Raw genomic sequence first — 21,364 nt, forward strand, 5'->3', positions numbered from 1 at the left:
ATGCCAGCTTTGTAACAGTCGTGTAGATTAATGATGCAAACCTCCAGCGTGATAATGGATATCTGGGGAAGGGGGATGCCAGGAGTCCGCAGATGCAGGTGATGTCTTGGCCCACACTGGATAGTATGTCATGCACAGAAACCTATATTCTAACGGCCACCGGGAGTGATGAGCCTACTGCTAGCCTATTGCAGGAAAAACCACAGGCGCAAATGGTGTAGCGCATGCCATTTGCGGCCATAAAGCCCTTCGTTTAAGCTGAATGCAGCCATTTACGGCTGCATTTAGCTTAATCTAAAAGCTTTACGGCCGCAAATGGCGTAGCAGACGCCATTTGCGTCTGGAGTGAGCCCTCAGCCAGTGATATGGCACAGCAATGGCGGTCGTATCACTGGCGCTACAGAGCTGGCCGGCAGCTCTGTGAAATCACCGCGGAACAGAGCTGGCCAAGGAGGATTCCGGGGGGAGGACCAGATCGCCTCCTCTCCCCGGAACAAAAGGTAGGGGTTCTGCACATCTCTACCTGAGTCTGTAATTGGCATACAGGACTGCGGGCCAGCTGAGATGTCACTACCACATATATACCAAATGACACGGGATGGCTGGTCCTGTGAGAGGCGTAGATCACGAACTCGGAATAGGAGCTGAGGTGGAGGATGCTTGAAGGCATCCGGACATGCAAATGACACCAAATGACTTGAGCCTTCCAGCATTGGAGAAGGAACGGGCACATAGCCTGTGGTGAAGCCATGCTGGAGGAAGCTTTGATTGCGACCAGGCATGCCTTCCAGGATGATGTTTGTTTGTTTGTTTGTTTATATTTATTTATTATTACATTTATATCCAGGCTTTTTTCCTCTTTAAGGAACCCGAGGCGGTATACATAATCCTCCTCCTCTCCATTTTATCCTTGCAACAACAACCCTGTGAGGTAGGTTGGACTGAGAGGCAGTGACTGGTCCAAAGTCACCCAATGAGCTTCCATGGCCGAGTGGGGACTAGAACCTGGATCTCCTGACTCCCAGTCCAACACTCCAGCCACTACACCACACTGGCTCTCCGAGGCCCAGCCTTCAAAGTGCTGGAGGCCAGAGCATCTTCTAGGAGATGCTCTGGCAACTGCTTTCAGAGGTCACTATGACCCTCGGAATACTCCTGCAAGTGCTGCTGTTGCTGCTTGCAGGAGAAAGACAGGAGTGCCCCTTTCAGAAAGTAAGTTGAAAAGGAAGGGGATGGTGTAGGTAGGCTGGCAATATGTGCATGTATGCATATGCGTACATGCACATGCAAGCACATGCACACATGTGCAGCCCTAGACTCCCCAGTCAATACCCAATGTAGCCCTCGGAGCCCAAAAGCTTGTGCACCCCTTCTTTAGATCAGGAATGCAAAAGCCACTTCCTATGTCAAATAGAGCACCTTCTTTGGAGGACAGAGTTCGGTGAACAATTGTCATGATATCTCATTAATGGAAATGTTATAACACATGTCCTTTTTGATTATTATTTCCTAGAATGGCCACCTTTACTTGACAGTGGAGAGACACCCACTTATAATTAAGTGAGCCCATCCTTCTCAAGATCAGGCATGGCAGACAAATTCACAAACAAAGACTATCTGGTTTGAGAAGTGCTCAGTTCCCCTCCTAACAGTTCCTCTGACTGAATTTGTCTTTCCCTCTGCCACCCGACCATATAGCTTTCATAACTGGTGTAGACCTGTTAAAATCAATTAGACTCAATGTTGTCATAACTATCTTAAGTTCCATTGCTTGATGCCTGAATAGGAAACAGGAACATGCATAAAACTAGGCATGGGGCTGTGTGCACTGGCCATGCCTGGCAAAGGAGCAGCCACCGATGCTGACGCTGCTCCAGGCAGGGGGAAGGGGCCACCCACTCTCACCCGAAAGCCACCGCCGTTCGCAGCAAGCTGCCATGGCGGCGGCAGGAACCCTGGCTTCTCCCAGCCGGGCACAGGACACACAGCCGCCATGCTGCAGTTGCCGCGGATAAGTCCCTCGCTGGTGCCACCACTCCTCTACAGGCCGGGAAGCACGTGCTAGCAGCGCTTCCTCCGGCCACACCAGAGCCACAGAAAGCCGCTGCCAGAATTGTGACATGCAGCCGCTGCCGGAACCCCAGCCAATCCTGGCCGAAGGGAGAAGTGCCACCACCCATGAGGCCACGCAGCGTGAGCAATCAGGCCGCCATCGCAGCCTACCTTATGGCTCCAGCCATCGACTCCGTACATGACACAGGCCGTGGGAAGGAGGGCCCGTTCGGGTGCCCGCCATCACCTCAGCTGCTCCGGTGCTGGCTGGAGCTCGTCGAGGAAGCGGGCCCATTCGGGTGCACGCTGCCCCTCCGCTGCCCCTATACGGGGGGCGAGGCATGTGGATGCTGCCGCCTCGGCCTCTCCTCTCAAGGCAGAAGGCGCGCCACACCCCAATATAGTGGCGAACACGCCTCTGGTCTCGCGCCAACGCCTCCTGCTCTCTCGCCGGTGGAGCGCACACGCTGACTGTTCCAAAGCCGCGCGAGCGAGGGACTGCTCTGTGAGTGGCACGAGGCATAAAGAGGCTTCACTAGCCCCTCCCTACAAAGTGGTGCCATGAGGGATGCCCAATGGCATCCTGAGATGCCTTCTCACCCACCTGCCCACAATGCCCCGCCCCTCCACAGCCAGGCAAGCCGGACACGGAGGTAGGGCATTTCTCTAGCTTGGTTGGGTATTTTTTTTATTATTCATTACTAACATGTAGTCTTGTCCCCTACATGTAAACAATTTCATCCCAGTTTGTACCAGAATCTCAGCTTGTGTTCTAGAACCATGGGTTCCTTTGGTTATCTTGGTATTGGCTATTATTTGATCTTCAGTGCTATTTCTTCATTAATCCGTGCCCAATACTGTGTCTCTCGGGGTCTTCTCTTGTATTTCTTAATCTCTAGATGCCCTTCACATCCTTCATATATCTTGACAAGCATCCCTGCTTGTGTAGCACTTGACGGACCACAATCCTAGCCCCTTGAAAAGTACACCATCAAAGTGAACTCAGCTACAGGATGGCAATAAAGACTTCAAATTCTGTGTTGTGGTTAACACAGAGAGAAAGCATGAATGACTGTCATATTTACTTGTGGTCTTTCTCAATTCATTCCATACACCTGGAGAACAGGAATACTTTTTCATAACAGATCGACACATACAGTAGTAATAGTCTAAGTTTTGCTAAATGTCCTGGACAGTGCATTAGGCACCACAAGATCCTGTCCTGGTGAGTGCTCCCAGAAAATATCACATGGCTGCAGCTGAAAAAGCAACCTTGTTCCTTGGGGGTTATATCCTCTAGGACCCCATTTGCAACGGTGAGTAGAGGTTTGTGAGCAGTTTTGGCCACTATTTGCTTCTAATACTAAACATTTTTTCCCATTCAAATACAAGAGTCAAGGCTACTTTTTCTATTTGTGCATAGTTGCATTCAGAAGAGGTAGGAGCCCTTGAGTTATATACATGAGGTCTCCAGCAATTTCCATGTCTTTGCATTAATGCTGCCCCTCTGCTTTCCCTGGAGGCATCTGTATATATTTTAGTCTCTTTTGCTGAAGTTGACAGAATGACACCAAACAGTGGCTTCCTTGATCTGTCATTTTAGTTTTTGGAATTGTTGGTTTGTGTTAGTATCCCACGACCATTGTGCCTGGTTTTGTAACAGTGTTAGTTGTTAATGCTGCCACATTGGGTATAAACCTTCAAATATATACCACATTGTCCTGTGATACATCTCACAAGCTGAATGAATTCTGTACTCCGGTCTGCAGAAACAGTAACACCAATAGCCCTATACCAGGGTTAGGCAACCTTTATGGGTCCATAGGTATATTTGGAAATTTAAGAAACTGGCCTGGGTACCACCACAAAATGGCTGCCATGACAGCAGGCATATGGCCATGACAGCAGGCATATGGCTAATCAAAAAGGCTAGTCACTGTAGCCCAGAGGCATTCAGAGGAAATGAAAATGGCAGCCGCTGGAGGCCCTTACTTCACTTGAGTGATCCCAGCTGCCATAAGGGAATGTGCTACTTTAAAAACGAAAGGAAGTGGGAGGGTAGAACATCTTGGCAGGTGCCAAGAAAGGGGTCTGGGAATACATTGGTGCCCATGGCTACCATGTTGTTTATCCCTGCCTTATGCAGATGACCCCCCCCCTCATCCAGTGAGTGCATGATTAGGGAGCAGTGTGTGCCTGCAGGCCATGCATTCAAACCCTGTATGCCCATGTTAATGTGCATACGGGGACTATGCACATAGGGTTTATCTTGCTTATAACATCTAAGACACCCTGGGGGTGTTTCCAGCAGTGATTTACTCTGAGCTGGCTGTGTGTTGAGGTCGTTAGGGATACATGATGTGGCCATCCAGCAGCCACCTCGGAGCTTATCAGGGAAAAACCGGATTTCCTGAGACTGCTTAAAGTCCGATTCTTTTCCTCAAGTCGGGTTCTCCCTGGTATAGTTGCTGTGTGCCCCAACCCCTGCACTGACCTTGGGTATGCTAGCCCTGCTCAGGGGTGTGTCTTTCACCGTGACCCCAGTCAAGGGGTGTTTCCAGTGCGTTTCCCGTCCCTGCACAAACCCATTAGAGTCTCCTCAGAAGTAACTCCCATTGTGCTGAATGAGGCTCACCCTCTGAATGCCCATATCAGTACTTACAAAGATCCCCCTCAATTGAAATGGCACAGTTTAAAGCCCAGTTCCCTAAATGCTCTATAGCAGATCTCAAGGCTCCGAGGCTCCCTTATGTTCGCCTTAGGAACTAACTGCTTCACACCTTCGTTATAGAGATCCAGCGCAGCATTACGTTACAATGGGGGCTGGTTTCCCATCCCTGTGTTTACTGCTTCCTCTCCCACAACAAACCCATTAGTGTCTACTTGGAAGTAACTCCCATTGTACTCAGTGAGGCTTGTTCCCAAAATGCGAGACACAGGAGGAAGATTTTATCAAAGGAGAAAGAGAGGGGAGAGCCTGGATGGGGGGAAGCCCCTCTTATTGGTTGAGCAGCCCCTGCCAGTCAGGTGATGTTCACTGCAACCCCCACCCCACCCTACCCAGAAGTATGTTCTGTAAAGCGACTTAGAATCATGCGATTCACACGCCCATGAAACCCTACATGGACCAAAGCCAGCTCCTTGAAAATGTGAGTAAGCTGCTCCTTCCTTCTCCTTCCATTGTCGTGGAGAGGGGGCCCTTGATAGCTGTGTTCTGTGCAGGGTTCTTGTGCCTGGTTAGCCAGGTGCAGTCTTGATTAGACGTACATCACAGCAGGTGTTTAATCCCAGAACTACTTCTGTGTTCCCATACATAATCACAAATGGAAGCACCTCAGGTTGCCCTTGGTCTATAATATCTAACTCACAAGTAGCTCTGTGTGGATTAATTCTCCACTGTGCGCCCTCAGTCTTGCAACCATGCCAGGCTTATTTATTTAATTTTCATGATGACACCAGAGATTACATTTACCCGTGTTCCAATGTCCAACCTGCACATGAGGATCTAATCTTTTCTTACCACTGTGTAAGAAGTTTATCTCTGCATTGCCATTGCAAGAGGTATCTGCTAGCACCGCTTGCCATTTTTCCTGGTCTTGTTGCAGCTGGTTGCAATCTTTTGCATTGCCGTGCTTCCCCACTACTGCACACAGTTTGTATCTTTGACTGCCTCCACACAGCATGCACTTTTCTGAGTGAAGGTTTGGGTTAGAGTTGTTTGCATGTTGCATCCCTCTGTCAGGCCTTGCCCTTCTGTACATCTTTCCTACTGAAGCTGTGCCCTCTGTGCATGTCTGCTCCCATTGGATTCCATAATTGCTCAGATTCATTATTCATTGGCTGGCTGCACAGTGCTTACGCAGAAGGAAATGACAAGGGTAAATAAAAAACTACTGGGGAAACCATCCAATGTTCCACTCAGGAATGTGCATGCTGATGACTTATGAAAATTTAATTCTCATTGTGCAAAAAGGGGGTGGGTGAGGCAAGCTTCAAGGCCCTTTTCCTCAGCCACAGGGCAAAGTGTTATTTTCACCCACTTCCTTCTCCTCCAAAACACCAGGTTCTCTCTTGGGACATGGGAAATCACACAGCTAGGGATGTGCGGACCCACCCCCATCTGGGTTCTCTGGGCGCCCGCTCAGCCCCCATTCACAGGTCTCCGGACTGCACTGGAGCTCCTCCTGAGCGTGGCGAGCAGCCTGCACTCACCCTGGTGGCCTCGTCAAGCTCCATGGACGCCATTTTTCTGAAAAATAAAATGGTGATTGCAAAGTGCGCATATTTGAGTGTGTGCGAAAATGTGCATTTTTGCATATGTAAATATGCACATTTTTGCGGTTGTCATTTTATTTTTATTTATCGTGTGTAGGGATGGCATGGGCAGGGAGCGAGCAGGGGCGGGGGCTCAGCAAGCGGGGCTCTGGGATGCAGGCAGGGGAGGTTCCACTGGATTTCCCAGCCAAAATTGGGCACCTGGCTGTGCCATCCCTACACACAGTTCCTTCTGCCTTAGCTTCCCACTTTTCCTGTCTTTTAAAGGTGACTTTCCAGCCAGGCCCATTTCCCTGCTCTCATGCCTTTTGCAGAAGTAGGCCACTGTTTGTAAGAAGAGCCCTTGCTTCTTGTCGAGGAAATACTTTCAGTTTGCCATAATGGGAATGACTTGATCCCCACCTGTCACCTGCTGCCTCCACAGCAAGATTGGTGCTTTCCAGGTGACTCTCCTCATTTTCCCCCTCTGCTCTCTTCTTCCTCCACCCCTTGGTCCCATGTTGCTGAGGTAATGGGAGGAGCCCACAGTGTATCTTATAAGCTTTGCAGTATTGCTCCAGTTTCAGGAGGACCAATGCTGGTGTTAGGAAGAGCCATAACACAGGCTTCTCCCATGTGGAGGAGAGCATCTCAGATTACCTCAGCAGCACAAGAAGAGGCTGTGCTGCAGCAGCTCTGACACCGCCAGTATAATGTAAGAAGAGAGCCACAATGTCCGCAGTTAATTGATGCTGGATCATCATCAAAATGAACAAAAGATTGTGTTTATATATTCAGCATTTCCACTAACATAGGCCCCTTATGATGTAATTGGCTTTGTGCCATTTTAAAAAATGTATAAGATTTCAGTACCTTTTCCGTGCAAAAAAACACTCAAAGCAATGTACAAACATCATAAAAATAAACTGATACATAAAGTATCAGTACATAATGATACATAAAGTTTATATAATAAAATGAAGGCCAAACAAACCCCCAAACCAACAGTAGCAGCATTTCTAATTTAAAAAGTGGTGTTCACGATTCATCCATAGCCGTATTTATTTTATCTAGGGCCATGTATCTTTTAAACATTTGGCATATTTTATCAGTGTTGCTGTTTTTTTTATCACTACAAGCCTTTCAAATATTAAGTTTCCTTTAGTAATGCTGATGGTCTCAAACAGAACAGAGGTACTGAAGAGGCTACCAGTGATTCCCATTGTGCCAGCATTTCAATACTTTAGCACATGTGTGAGTCGCTTACACAATAGGAACACCCCTACTATGACAGCAGTTATACACATAACCCCCCCCCACACACACACACACACACACAAAACTGCTGATACCAGCAGTCTCCAAGGGCACTTTTTCTGTGTGCTCAGCTTTATTTGGGCCTTTCCTAGAAGCTTTTATGTGGCTTCTTACTCACATAGGTCAGAATGTCTGCCAAAAGCGCATTTCACCTACGGTTTATGTAATGCAGCAAGCAACCATTTAGCTCTGGGTCAAGAATGTAAATCCTAACATGTCTCCCTCACAATGCCCTAGCAGCAGCACTTTTTCCCTGTAGAAACAAACCCTCTTCTAGTTTAGCTCAGTCAGCAGGGGGTGTAAAGGCAGGCTAATCCCATTAGCTTCAGTTATTAAACCTTTTGCAGTTACTTCTTGTTAAATGGTGGTGCCACCATTTTCGAAGTATTTTCCTGGCAGTCAGAAACAAAACTCTGAGGTCATGAACTTGTATTAAAAACAAACAAAACCCTCCCAAAGACCCTAAACTGCACTAGAGCTCTAAGTTAGCCTGCACAACTTGTGACCAACAAAGCTGAATAAAGCGCCACTAAAGCCCTCCATTTCTCCACACTATGACTAATTTTATAAAATCATGTTTTCAAAAACATAGCAGACCTAGCTTTTGCTTGGGTTTCTTTAACCAATGCCGGTCTGTCAATGAGACTTTACAACTTGTTTGTCCTTCATGAGATAAAAAGCTGTTCTTAATTTTAAAAATTAATTAATTCTTAATTAATGCAGATTAATGCAGATTAATTTAGCTATTGTAAGAACCAAATACATAATCAAGTTGGTTAACCAAGTATGTAATAAAGAGCATAATCCTAAGAAACTGATGCCCTACAGATGGAGAGCTCCAAAATCAGAGAGGAATGACAGATGCATTTTCATCTCCCATTCCTGCTTTTGAACATTGTGGCCTGCACAGCATACTTTTAGGCTCCTCCCACATGGCTAGAATTTTCCCATGTCACTGGAGGAGTGCAGAAAGACCATAAGCTGCAGTGGATTTTATACTGCTACAGTAATGTAAAACATTACCCAAACACACCAGCCATGCTGTCATGGAGTCAAAAGAGAAAAAAAAGAACAGTTTAAATATTCTTGTTTTTAAAGGCTTTATTTCAACATCATTTTGGAAAAGTGAATCTTTTATTCATCTTCATATCCTGGCAAAATAACTTACTACATTATAATATTTGCCGTCTTTCTCACACACACTTATATTTAATGTAAAAGTTGGGACTGGGAATTGCACTGTAAGACTACATAAAGGCAATTCTTGCATCTTTGCTTGGATGCCTACAGTCAAATTTGTTCTGCATATTTCTAAATATACAGTGCTCATACTGGTGCTCAATGACATTCTTTGCATTTTATACATCAGTTGTTTCTATATTCTCAGACTCCATTTCTGGAGTGAAACACAGTAATAAAATACAGATATTTCACAGACTACCGACCTGACATTGTTGGTGTGTGTATAATTTCATTATAACTGCAATAAATATCATATAGCATTAGGAAAAAATGCAAACAGCTGCAGTTTTAATTTGAATATTTAAAAAATTCTCTGCTGCAGAATAAAGCTCCTTGGAATCTGCAGCGTTGCTCTTTTCCACTTTATGCCTCTACAGTGGAGTGCTGAGCTGCTAGGTTTGACATCCTGTAATGATGATGTGGATAACAGGCAGAATTACTGGCCTGGAAGGAACTTCAGAACAAATTCACCGTGACAACAAAACTGGAATGTGCCTGGTTCAAGCCTGGATCACCAAGCTGAATACAGCCCATCAGTAGATCAGTATTATTATCCCCATACCGTAGCAGAGGGCGGGAGGATTGCTGGCTTAGTGGTTAAGATACTGAACTGCAGACTGGAAGGTCGGCAGGTCAGCAGTTCGAGACCCGAGTGCTGCGTGACGGAGTGAGCTCCCGTCTTCAGTCCCAGCTTCTGCCAACCTAGCAGTTCGAAAGCAAGAAATTGCAAGTAGATAAATAGGTACCGCCTCGGCAGGAAAGGTAACAGCGTTCCGTGCACCTCGGTGTTCAGTCATGCCGGCCACATGACTACGGAAGCGTCTTCGGACAGTGCTGGCTCTTCGGCTTAGAAACAGGGATGAGCACCGCACCCTAGAGTTGGACACGACTGGTTGGGGACACCTTTACCTTTACCTTTTTAAGCTTATGGCAGACGTGAGATTCACACCAGGGACTTCCCAGTTTGTAGTTCAGCCACTACACCACTCCAGCTCTCTGGTCTGTCAAATACCAAATATTAAAATCAAGAATTATCAAATGTTGATGAATATTTGACAAATACTGAAATATGCAGTCAATATTCAACATCAGCATTTTCGGAGATTTCATTTTGTTTTTGTGTTGTTGATGCGTCTCGAATCTTCAACAGTGTTCAGTCAAATCAGTGTGGAGAAGCATAGAGCTAATTCAGAAAGCAGGCCCCACATCTCCATGGCAGTGTGGGTACAGATAAGCATCCAGATACATATTTGGATCAGTCTTGCTGGGTTGAAGTGCATAAATAGATAATCCTCAAACTATACTAAAATATCTACGAAAAGTATGCAGTTAACTGTAGATGTCCTGATCTCCAGTCATTGCCCACATAAATGCCCTTCACTTCAGTATCAATATTTGACTTTAAAAAATATTGCTCAGATACTGGAGTGATCTGCACAGTCACTTCTAACTTTTAAAAAATCATCAACAAAGATAGCAGTACTTGATCTCGGCAGAGTTACTTTAAAATCAGAGAGTTTGCCAAGGTTTCCTTACAAAGACTAATAGGTAGCATGACTCATTACTCTTGGATTTTACCTGTCAGGGCAGCCAGCTAAATCAAGTTTTTCAGTTCCCAATCGTTATCATTCTGTGTAAGAGATAAAACAGTTGAAGTTGATGCGGAATATCAGGAATGATGGGAGAGAATTTGTGCATTGGAGCTCCTGGAGAAAACAAAGCATTTGTAACACCACCACAAAGGAGAGAGGAGAGAGAGAGAGAGAGAAAGCGCCAGCATTGATCAAAGTCACCTATGTGTTGTATGAATTACTAGTGCCAGCAACTTCAGTGGATTGATGCAGTGCATTTCTTCCTCTGGGGCAGTTTGCTTAGACTGCTGACCTAAGGGGGTTGGTTGGTTCACACATGCGTGTTCATGTCTTGATGAAGACCTTTTATGGGAAAAGGGTGTCTTATTCGGGGAGGTCCCACTAAAATAATATCAGACTTCATATTTTATATGTTAGGACACATCTCCACACAAATTAGCATTGGTTTCAGCTGTGTGCCTTATGTCTTAAACAAAAGGTTTGTGGGGGACACTTTGAAAGTATCTGACATAGTCCAAATGTACTTCAGAGGTTCTTTGGGGTGCCCTATATCCCAAACACCAGCAAGTTGCTTAGTATGATTTATGTTTCTTATATATACGTAGGGCCTGGGGAAAACTTTGGGCTAAAATGCATAACACCAATAGGTACCTTATCAGGAAGGCAAAACCATCACCTGCACTTGCTTTGTTAGGGGAGAGCAGCCCAACTTTGGTTCATTAAGGCCTTAAACTCCAACTTTCTGACATTTAACACACAGTTTTTACATTCTAGAAATGGCTTAGTCTTTCTCCGCACACTGAATTGATGTCACCCTCGTCTGGTTGCAGAAACAATTAAAAATGCTGCAAAAAGAGATAAATGTAGATAATAGAATTTCTTTATGTGTTCCGGGGCATTGGACATGTTGTCATTTAATTGGTCAAATGCATATTCACCTCCAAGCTATATGTCACAAGTGTTGACTGCATATTATTTTTTTATTTTATCTGTACAAATGTACATACTGCTGAACATAAAAAATACCACAGCAGTGTACAGCATTAAAATCACACCAATAAAAAAAAACAGGATAAAGATAATGCAATCACATAACCCATACAACCAATATAAATAGCTGAGTCATATTACAGAAAAGCCTGAGTGAACAGAGATGCCTTAAGCAGATGACTATAATGCAAAACTGTTGGCCCCTGCCTAATATTAATGGGGAGGGGGTTCCACAGGGCAGGAACTCCAACACTAAAATCTCTGTTCTTCGTAGCCATAAGGAGGACCACCAAGGGCTTCTTTACATGGGGCTTTTATCCTGCGATCAAGATTGGTTACTCACGGAAGTTTGCCAGTCCTTTACATAATATTGTCAGGCTCCAAGACCTCTCCCATGTTTTCTGACCTTTTTTTAAGATCGCGGATAATGAGATATTTAAACATTGTGAGTTGATTTTCTCTGTGAAAAGAGGAAGTGGCACTATAACACAATGCCATCTAGTGGCAGCATAATGAAACATATAGAGCGTGCAGATAAAGGAACTGCCCTGGGAAAAAAAGTGGAGGTGTGTGAAAAGGGGCGATCTTAATCGTGCAAAGAATACATTAGCAGAAGCCCTGGTAAACTTGCAGGATAAAAGGCCTGGTGTGGAGAAGCCCCAAGAGTGCTGCAGTGACTGGGCAGGGGTATGGTCAAACAATCCTTGTGTATTGTAATTATTTATCTCAATAATCTGCAGCTGTGCTAATGTACACATTTATTAGAAGGGTGCTCCTGTGCATTGTTCAGGGTGGAATTCCATCATGGCTCCCAACTCTTGACTTCACCTTTACTAGAGTCCTAATTCAATTCTTGTTCCTGTCTTATTGGCAGTAGACATATGGGGGAAGGATAAAGAGCTTTGGCGGCAGGACTGGGTTCTCTTGTGCTCTTCTGTTCACAGTGTTGTGAAAATCCACTATCGGAGCATTTAGGCTTCCACCCTTAGTGCCTGCTGCTTTGTTCTGTTTGTCAGGATATTGTGCATGTTGCCTTCTGTTTTCCTTGGATTTTCCTTTCTTGCTATTATCGTTCAGATGGCTGCTGGAAGAATAAAGACCTAACCAGTGGGTTGACTCCCCCCCTCCCCCGCTATACATTGTCCCCAGCGAGGTTTTTTCATGTCCGTAGTCTTTTGGAAATTATGTGACAGAAGCAGCTGCGTGTGCTGCCCACCTACTAATGCCTACAACCTAGTGTTCCTTCAATTAGCTTTGATTGCAAGAAAAGTTTATGAAATACCCATCAGTGATTTGGTGCCATCTGGCTTCTGCCATTCTTCTGGTTGGAGACAATCTCTGTTTATACTGATTGGCCCTTTTGCAGATAAGCGAGCATTCATACCAATTATAGAATGATACATCTTGCCCAGATGTCCAGCAAAGAATGTTGCATTGTGGTCAACAACTTAGAAGAAATAAGAGTGCTAGATGCTGTACAAGGCAGATATAATGTCAGTAATGAAATCCAATCAGATTTAAGTTTGCCACTGAATAAATCACAGAATTTGGACCAAACTTTGTGGTTCTGACACTTCCAAATTCTAATTCAAAAGTTCTGGTGGCCATTCAAAAACTTGCTTTGCTTATATGTCACAGTTATATAAATAAGCATTATGTATTCTTGCAATATTTTGTGCTGAACATCTGATATTTTTTCAATATTGTAATCCTTTTCTACTACTCTTGCTTGCTCAAGAATGTACAACCTTTTTTGTCAAACTCTTTTCATTATTGTGAGGGAAATGTTTATATTTGTTTCATGTCAAACCAATTCTCATTATATTGTAATTATTTCTTGTTGTTCCATCTGTATGCTTGTAAGAGAAATATGCACACTTGAGAATGTCTTAAAATTATAAAACTGCAAAGTCCATGATGCAGGGTAACTGTGAGAAAAAAATATTCATGTGCAATGCCATTTGATGTTATTTCTTAAACTGAAGAATTAATATTATTGAATATTGACTCACATCTGACAAATTATCTGGCAGCCAGAAGTAGAAGTGCAAGACAGAATTCTTCCAGTTAGTGTCATGTATACTGATTTTAGCAACAGAAGATGCAGTCTGTGGAGGCTGGGCCTTCCACTGCAAGTGGTAAAACCTGGTAGCTTTTGACAACAGAGTGCATCTTAGGTATTGGCCTGGTGAACACTTTAGGATAAGGTGAACTCTGGCTGACACTCTCAGATGCTTTCAGCAGTTTAATGGGCAAGGATGATACTCCAGTAGAGTGCAGAAGAAGCTGTTGTAGCATTTAGTCTCTTTTTAGTGGTGTCTTATCCCTCAGAAGGAGCAGCATCTTGGATAATTTGTACATATCTTGTTCAGAATGGGTACATTGGCTTGCCCAGCATGTAAGTTTTCCCCCAACCTCTCCTTCCCTTCTATGAACGTCCTCACTAATAAACCAGCATGATAGGTCATCACTGCTAGATCATCTAAAGCGTGGGAGGGAATTCTACTGTTTGGCCTTTACTTTGTGTTTTTCTAGGTGTTCTGGACAGAGCTTGGGCAAGCGGAGATTGAGCAGAACATGGCAGGGCAACAGGTCAAAACAGGTGGGTGGAAACAGAGATCAAGTAAAACCTACAGTGAGTTATGGATAGAACTTGGCAGACTCTTGCAGTTCATGGGCAAAACCGAAAGAATATGACTCTGCACATTAAAATATTGGCTCATTGACAACACCATTCCTGGGGGTTATGAAAGAGCTGTTCAGCAGCATGAGGGAAAAATGAAGGAGAAATATAGGACTCTTAGTGGAATTAGTGCAAAATCTATACCCCAAAATGAGTTACTTGTGCAACACATTGTTCAAAAGACAAGAGCAATGTACAGTTAGAATTGGAAAAATAATGTTTCATTCTATTATTTGAATATCAAATATGGATGAGGCTGCCTGTTTTATGTAGTTTCCATGAAAGCTGAGAAAGAGAAAACAAAACACAAACATTTGCCTGTGAAAAAGTCCTTTATGAATATTCAGTGAAATGGTATCACTACTATAACAACTAATATTACATCATTCGATACAAATACACTCTCAGAATGGCAGAAAAGAGTTATTGATTTCCTTTGTGGATTTTAGTTTGACCTTCGATCTTATAGGTAGAGATGATTTGTGGCATAAGTTATCTGCCACTATTAATACTGATAAAAGGCTGCTATTTCTAACACAAATACTTCACTCAAATACTTCACTCAAGGTTAGACTTGGGGCAAATGGACTGTTACCAGAAAATATACCAACTGATAGAGGAGTACAACAGGGCTGTCTTTTGGGCCCATTCCTTTTTAACTTTTATATCAACAACACTGTACAAGAACTGAGTGGTTTAGAGTATTTTCCAGTTTCAGTCCCAGATGTAAAGCTTTCAGTCCTGCTGCCAATGATATTTCAATAATCTCCACTACTTCAGTAGGGATGCAAAGGTTAGTGAGCAAAATGAGTAAAGGTTTTTTTAAAAAAATAGAAGAGCATCTGACTATTAATTATGTTAAGCCCAAAATAGTAGTTTTTAAGAAGAGAAACATTCATACATTGGATAATAAACCCATTGAATAGCTGCGTAATTTCAGATATTTGGTTTAACAACCAACTTTCCTGGAAGCAACACTTAAATATAGTTAAGTTGAAACCTTCTCAGTCTATTCAGTCCCTGGTGAGATTTTCTAGATTCCAAGGGGGAGCTTGATTGCACCTGCAGCTGAGGTGTTTCTGAAGAAGGAAGTCCTACAATTGATGTTCGGTGCTGAGATATGGGGGTATACAAATGTTTCCGCTATGGAGGTGGCTCAGGACTCTTTCATGATCTCTATTAATTGTCCTCTAAGGTACACCTACGGCACTTTTAGGACAGAAGTAGGACTAATCTCTATTGAAACTTATGCTCACACTTGTTTTATATTGATTGAAGCTGGTTTGTATGAGTGACCCCTGTCTGCCAAAATAATGTTTTCAAGAACAATGGCAAATTCCATCTCAAAAGTTTTGGGTGAATTCAGTTCGAACTATTTTACATGCCTATAGGATCAATACTGAGGCTTTACCTACTTTTTCCTCTAACAGAATTAAACAGTTGCTCAAAGAGAGAATTTATCTCTATTCTAAGCAGTGGGATTTGTATTCAGTTTCACAAATGTCTTATTCCAATTTGTATCCGTTACATAAAATGACATTTGGTTTGAAGAATTATTTTATAATCCTTACTGCAGCTCCTTTAAGACAGTGTATGCCCTCTCGTTTTTGGGGCAGGAGATTTCATAACATCCCAACCCACCAAAGACTTTGTATTTGTGAGTCTGGGGATGTTGAGGATATTTCTCATTATTTACTAAGTTGTCCCTTATGTGATCATCCTGGGCAGAAGTTTCTTGTCTGTATTCTCTGATCTTTTGCAAATACCCCCCCCCCCGCACCAGATATGTACAGAGATTGTAGGCCAAGGGAGGGCAACCTCTGGCCCACAGGCCTAGTCCAGCCTGGACTGGGGCCCAATTTGGCCCATGGAGGGTTGAGCACCCTCCTTAGGTCCCACCCCCTGCCCTCCCAAGCCCCACCCCCTGGGAAGAGGAATTCCCATGCTATCTCTGATTGGAGAAAACAAAGTGATTCCCCTTCGCACAGGTCATCTTCCATCATACAGTGAGCAGCACAAAGGGGAATCCCTTTGTTATTTCTGATCAGAGATTGGAGATAAGCTAAGAATTCCCCCACACCACTGAGCCAAGTCCCTTCCTGCCCTGCTCAGGACACGAGCGGCGCGCGAAGGAGGCACTTAGGTGGTGCTTGCAGGAGCTGGCCCCTACAAATGCTGGCTGCATCACTTCCTGTGCATAGAGAGGCCTGGACCCCCGTACCTCTCTCTGCACGAAAAAAGTGGATGCTGTAGTGCTGATGAAGTCACAGGAGGGGGTGGGGCTTTGGGGAGGGGCCCAGCTCCTTGACATCATCCGGCCCACCGGGCTTGGTCCCAGGGGCAGTCCAACCCCAAACTAAAAGAGGTCCCCCCATGCCACCCTGTTGTAGGCAAAGAAGTATGCATTACCACCCAAGTAGCAAAATTTGCTTTGGCAGCTAAGAAAATATGAGTCATGTTTCAGAAATGTAGGTGGGATGGAGTTGTTCCTTTTATATTGTAGCATAAAGTCAGTTCATATTTCATGTATCTTTAACAGCAGGCCCTAGTGGGAGAGCTGTCTGTCAAAAGGCAGGCCTGCCCAGTAGGCCAGAGAGTGTTCTGGAAGGAAGAAGGCTTGTGTATGTGTATACGTGGAGTTTCAAGAAGGGTGGCCTAGCTTTGTGTTCCAGAGGAAGAAAAAGCATCTGTTGTGTTCCTAAACTGGATCGCTGTGTTCTCTGAAAAATAACGTGCCTGGATGAGCTGCTGGAGTAGACCCAAACAGTATACAACATTATTGTATTTTTAACACCGATATAGTTAGATCATTGTACCGGGGTTATGTATTCATACATCTGATGGTTGAAAAGGTCAAATTGGTTGTTTGTTTGTTGTATTCATATTGTAGTGGCCAGTGGGTTTAAACAATCAAAGTTGTTCTGTTCTCAGTATTTAGACATGGACCGCCGTTCTAACTCAAGGGACTTGGTGAGAAGAACTATGAACATAGTGCACTGCAGTTTTCGAGAATATACATCCTATAATTTATCCTGGTGCAAAGGAATACAAGCTCTTCAACAGGCCTACCCAATGTATATAACACAAGAAAGTGAATGCAGGCCACAGGTCCAGCTGTTTAACAAATCCCCTGATTTTGTAGTCCCAAGCAGGCAGCAAAAATAGTAAACTCTGACCTGTCTGGCGGATTGTAATAGGCTGGATAGCTTGTTTGGCTTTGTATGTCACAAGTTATGCAGGCCTACACTTCTGACACATGGATAGCACAGCTTCTGGAGAATCAATAAACTACAGGTTTATTCCTTTTCCAAATGCAATTATATTTATGTTTAAGGGACTCAAGTGAATTGAGACTGTCTTGTAGTAAGTGCTGCAGTCCATATATGTCACATAGCATAAAAACAGCTGTAATGTTCATCGCAATTATGTTTGCAGAAGCCCCAAGATGACAGACAGCCTTTCAGAGGGTGAGATGGACTGCAACATGGCAAAACTGCCTCACTTACATTGACATTACAAGAAAAAGTGAACCACAAAGATAAAGGTGTAAGTGAAAAGATGTCTTAGCTAATCTACCATCAAGGATTGTAGAGGGCATTAACTGAAACCTAACAAGTTCCTTTCTTAGACTGAACTTTTCAGTTTAGATAAATAGTCCTCTGGTCCTGGGATATACAGTATTTAAATAGATTATACCAATGGGATATCTTTCTTTACACTGAAATGAAATGAAGTATCTTTCTGCAAATGCACATCATTGGTGCATAGTTTAAACTCCTTTTCAGCCAGGAACGGATCTCGCTGGAGGAAATAAGTCTCAGAGTAGCCAAATTTCTGTAGTAGACACATCATATTCTGGTGCCAAGATTTTTCCCTTGATGAACTCAAGTCTAGTGTTCCAGGTATCATCATTTTTGTAAAATGATGCTCTGGCATTCCCTTATGTTTTAACAAAAAAATTAACTCAGCTGGCATATAGTCATGGTCCAGGCCTGGGATCCCATTTCTAACCATAGGTACTGTGTTGGGATGCATCTGGGGATCCCCATGATGGTTATTAAGATTCTGTTCTGGATACATTCTAGCTCTTCTGAGACTTAAAACCCCAGATCTCTGACCCATACAGTATTTGGGGTTGAATTTTCAGTTTATTAAATTCAGGATAGGAAGCACCTGCCTACCCCAGGTGTATACCAAAATTTAAGGATCTCATTTGTAATTTGTTCAGCCTTGAGTTTTGCAGCCTTGATGTGGGGTTGGCATAAACACAGGGCAGCAAATAATATGCCCAAATAGTGGCATGTGGGCACCTGCTCTATCTCATTTTGGTCTATGTGCGTTTTATATTTTTTCAGCCACCTCTAAAGATGATTACTTTCAACTTTTCATAGTTAATTGTTAAGTTTGTTGACTTTAAAAAATACTTCCAGATTGGCCAGAAGACTTCTAAGCCCTACTTGGATCTAAAAGGGAAGGATCATATCATCTGCGTAAAGTAAAAGAGGGACCTTTCTTCCCCTGATAAATGGAGCAAAAAGAAGGAGGAGGAGGAGGTAATTCTTCAGATATTTAATTCTTCACATCATCAGTTGAACAATGTCATTGATGAAGATATTGAAAAGAAAAGGTGCCAATACACATCCTTGTTATACCCCTTTATCCACTGGAATTGATCCCATAAGAGAACCCCAAAATGATAGTCTCACCCTCATGGAGGTGTTAGTATAGAGTGCTCATACAAGAAACAGGAGGCGCTGCTGGTCAACATTGGTACTAGGTAGCTTAAACTAGAACAGCTCACAATCAATTGTGTCAAAAGAAGTTTTCAGGTCTATGAATGCTCCAGATAGTTGTCCTTTCCAAAGTAGAGTATATTTGTGTACTAGATGGCTCAACACAAAACAGTTGTCCATGGTGGAATATCCTCCCCTAAATCCTGCATGTTCTTTCCGGAAAATGTTATTTTCTATTGCCCAATTCTCAATTCTAGCTAACAGGCAACAATAGATATCAAACTGATCGGCCTATAATTCGACAGTGAAGATCTATCACCATTTTTGTATATGAGAATAATTATGCTTTGATTCCAGCCAGCTGGGATATCAGCTTAACATAAAAGTTAAATATTGTCAGCATAACAATACAAATCTGACATAATAAGGGCACACACCAGTTTATGTTCTCCTTAAATGCTACTCCACAAATTCCATCTTCTCTTGGTGCCTTGCCCCTGAGTAACATTGAAATTATATCTGCTGTTTTGGCTTCACCAACAGGTAGCCATATATCTACTTTTTTTTACTTTGGTTTACATATTTGATATTTGAAAGTATGTGATTGTTGGCAAGAAATAATTTTACTGTAGTTGGTGTGCAATAGTATTTGTTTTGTGATATTATTTGATAAATGGAATTTCATATTTACTGCCTAGCAAAATCAAAACATAAAGAGATGACAGCAAGCTTACAGTGCCTAGGTTTTGTGTTAAAATTCTAGATTCAAAATGTGAATTTTCAAATTAGAAACTTTGTATTGGAAAAGTTCATAAATTTGAATTATTTTCAAATATTTGTTTTAGTTATAGTCTGAAGTTAATACCTCTATCCACTATATCACACCAATTATCCGTGTAATGTATATTGTGTTTATTTTAGGGATGGGAGAACCACCAATTTTCAGGCTTGCTGAAATTCCTCGAAATTCAAAACACTTTAAAACTTGTTTTGGCTCGCTCCTGTTTTAGTTTTTGACCTGTAATTTTGGCTCATTTGAATGGGAAAAGTGCAAATTTTGAATGGGAAAATTGTGCATTTCTTTTTCAAAAGTACACATCTTTCCCACATTGACTAAAGCATGTGTGTTTTTAATGCACATTTCAAAGTGCGCATTTTAAAAAAAAATCACATTTTTTGAATGCAGTCACAAATTCAGGAATCTCTGAACATTTCTAAAAAAAAATCCCATGCTCCTGCTCATGTTCATGCTCAGGATTTCGAACAGGACATGTTCATATGATTTGTGAACAGAAATGAAATTCTTATACATCCCTAGTTATTTTAGGTTTGTTATAAAAGGACAGAATCTGGCATTGGATTCGGAATTGCTATCCTAACAATGTCAGTATTTATGTATTTTAAAAGTTCAACATTTCTAGATTTATTGATTTCAGAGAAAAGCCTAGAAAAACATGGGCAATGCCTAATGAAGGCTCAGAAACTGAAAATGGCTGAGCAAAGTTTCCACCAGGGAATAAAGGGTTAGGACCATGTACCCTGCACATTTTCCTGGTTGTCTCCTGTCTCCTTGTCCCACTGATCCTGTTGTTCTCCATGTCAAACCTTTTACTCCCCACAAGCAAAATCGCTTCCAAAAATAAAATTTTTGGAATAATTTAAATAATTGATGGTTGGAATCTGAATGATTTATTGAAATGTTTCTGAGGTTGAACACAAGTTGATGCAGGATTAGACTGTTGTTCTTCCACTGTGGACTGACAAAAGCAAGACAAGATAGGGTGGCCACTTGTGCCAAAAAAGCTTTGCAGCATCCAAAAAGAGAGGAAAAGCAGACAGTGTAGTTATACAATCATAGAATAGTAGGGTTGGAAGGAGCCTAAAAGACCATCGAGTCCAGCCCCCCGCTCAATGCAGGAATCCAAGTCAGAGCATCCCTGACAGACGGCTGTCCAGCCTCATCTTGAATGCCTCCAGAGTGGGAGAGCCCACCCCCTCCCTAGGTAATTCGTTCCATTGTCGTATTGCTCTAACAGTCAGGAAGTTTTTCCTGATGTTCAGCTGGAATCTGGCTTCCTGTAACTTGAGCCCATTATTCCGTGTCCTGCACTCCGGGATGATGGAGAAGAGATCTTGGCCTTCCCCTCTGTGACAACCTTTCAAGTACTTGAAGAGTACTATCATATCTCCACTCAGTCTTCTCTTCTCGAGGCTAAACATGCCCAGTTCTTTCAGTCTCTTCTCATAGGGCTTTGTTTCCAGTCCCCTGATCATCTTTGTTGCCCTCCTCTGAACCCTCTCCAGTTTGTCTGCATCCTTCTTTAAGTGTGGCGCCCAGAACTGGACACTGTACTCCAGATGAGGCCTAACTAGTGCTGAGTAGAGGGGAACTAGTACTTCCCGGGTTTTGGAAGCTATGCTTCTATTAATGCAGCCGCATCTGCCTTTTTTGCAGCCACATCACATTGTTGGCTCATATTCAACCAGTGATCGACAACAAT

The 21,364-nt window shown here is 43.1% G+C and overlaps 1 long non-coding RNA gene across 2 annotated transcripts; it reads left to right on the top strand.

Annotated features, from left to right (window-relative positions):
* The first annotated feature begins 5,105 nt into the window (after positions 1 to 5,105).
* Positions 5,106 to 20,523, top strand: LOC146344306 (uncharacterized). Of its 2 annotated transcripts, XR_014792606.1 has the most exons (4): positions 5,111 to 5,201; positions 13,983 to 14,049; positions 17,566 to 17,676; positions 18,561 to 20,523. It is a non-coding gene; the product is annotated as an uncharacterized LOC146344306 (long non-coding RNA). The 2 variants fall into 2 exon arrangements; XR_014792607.1 differs by lacking the exon at positions 13,983 to 14,049 and having other exon boundaries at positions 5,106 to 5,201.
* Positions 20,524 to 21,364: the final 841 nt, after the last annotated feature.

The sequence above is a fragment of the Heloderma suspectum genome, chromosome 5 (genome assembly GCF_057233095.1).
Source record: "Heloderma suspectum isolate Gila_16-S chromosome 5, 16-S_ref, whole genome shotgun sequence".
NCBI lineage: Eukaryota > Metazoa > Chordata > Lepidosauria > Squamata > Helodermatidae > Heloderma > Heloderma suspectum.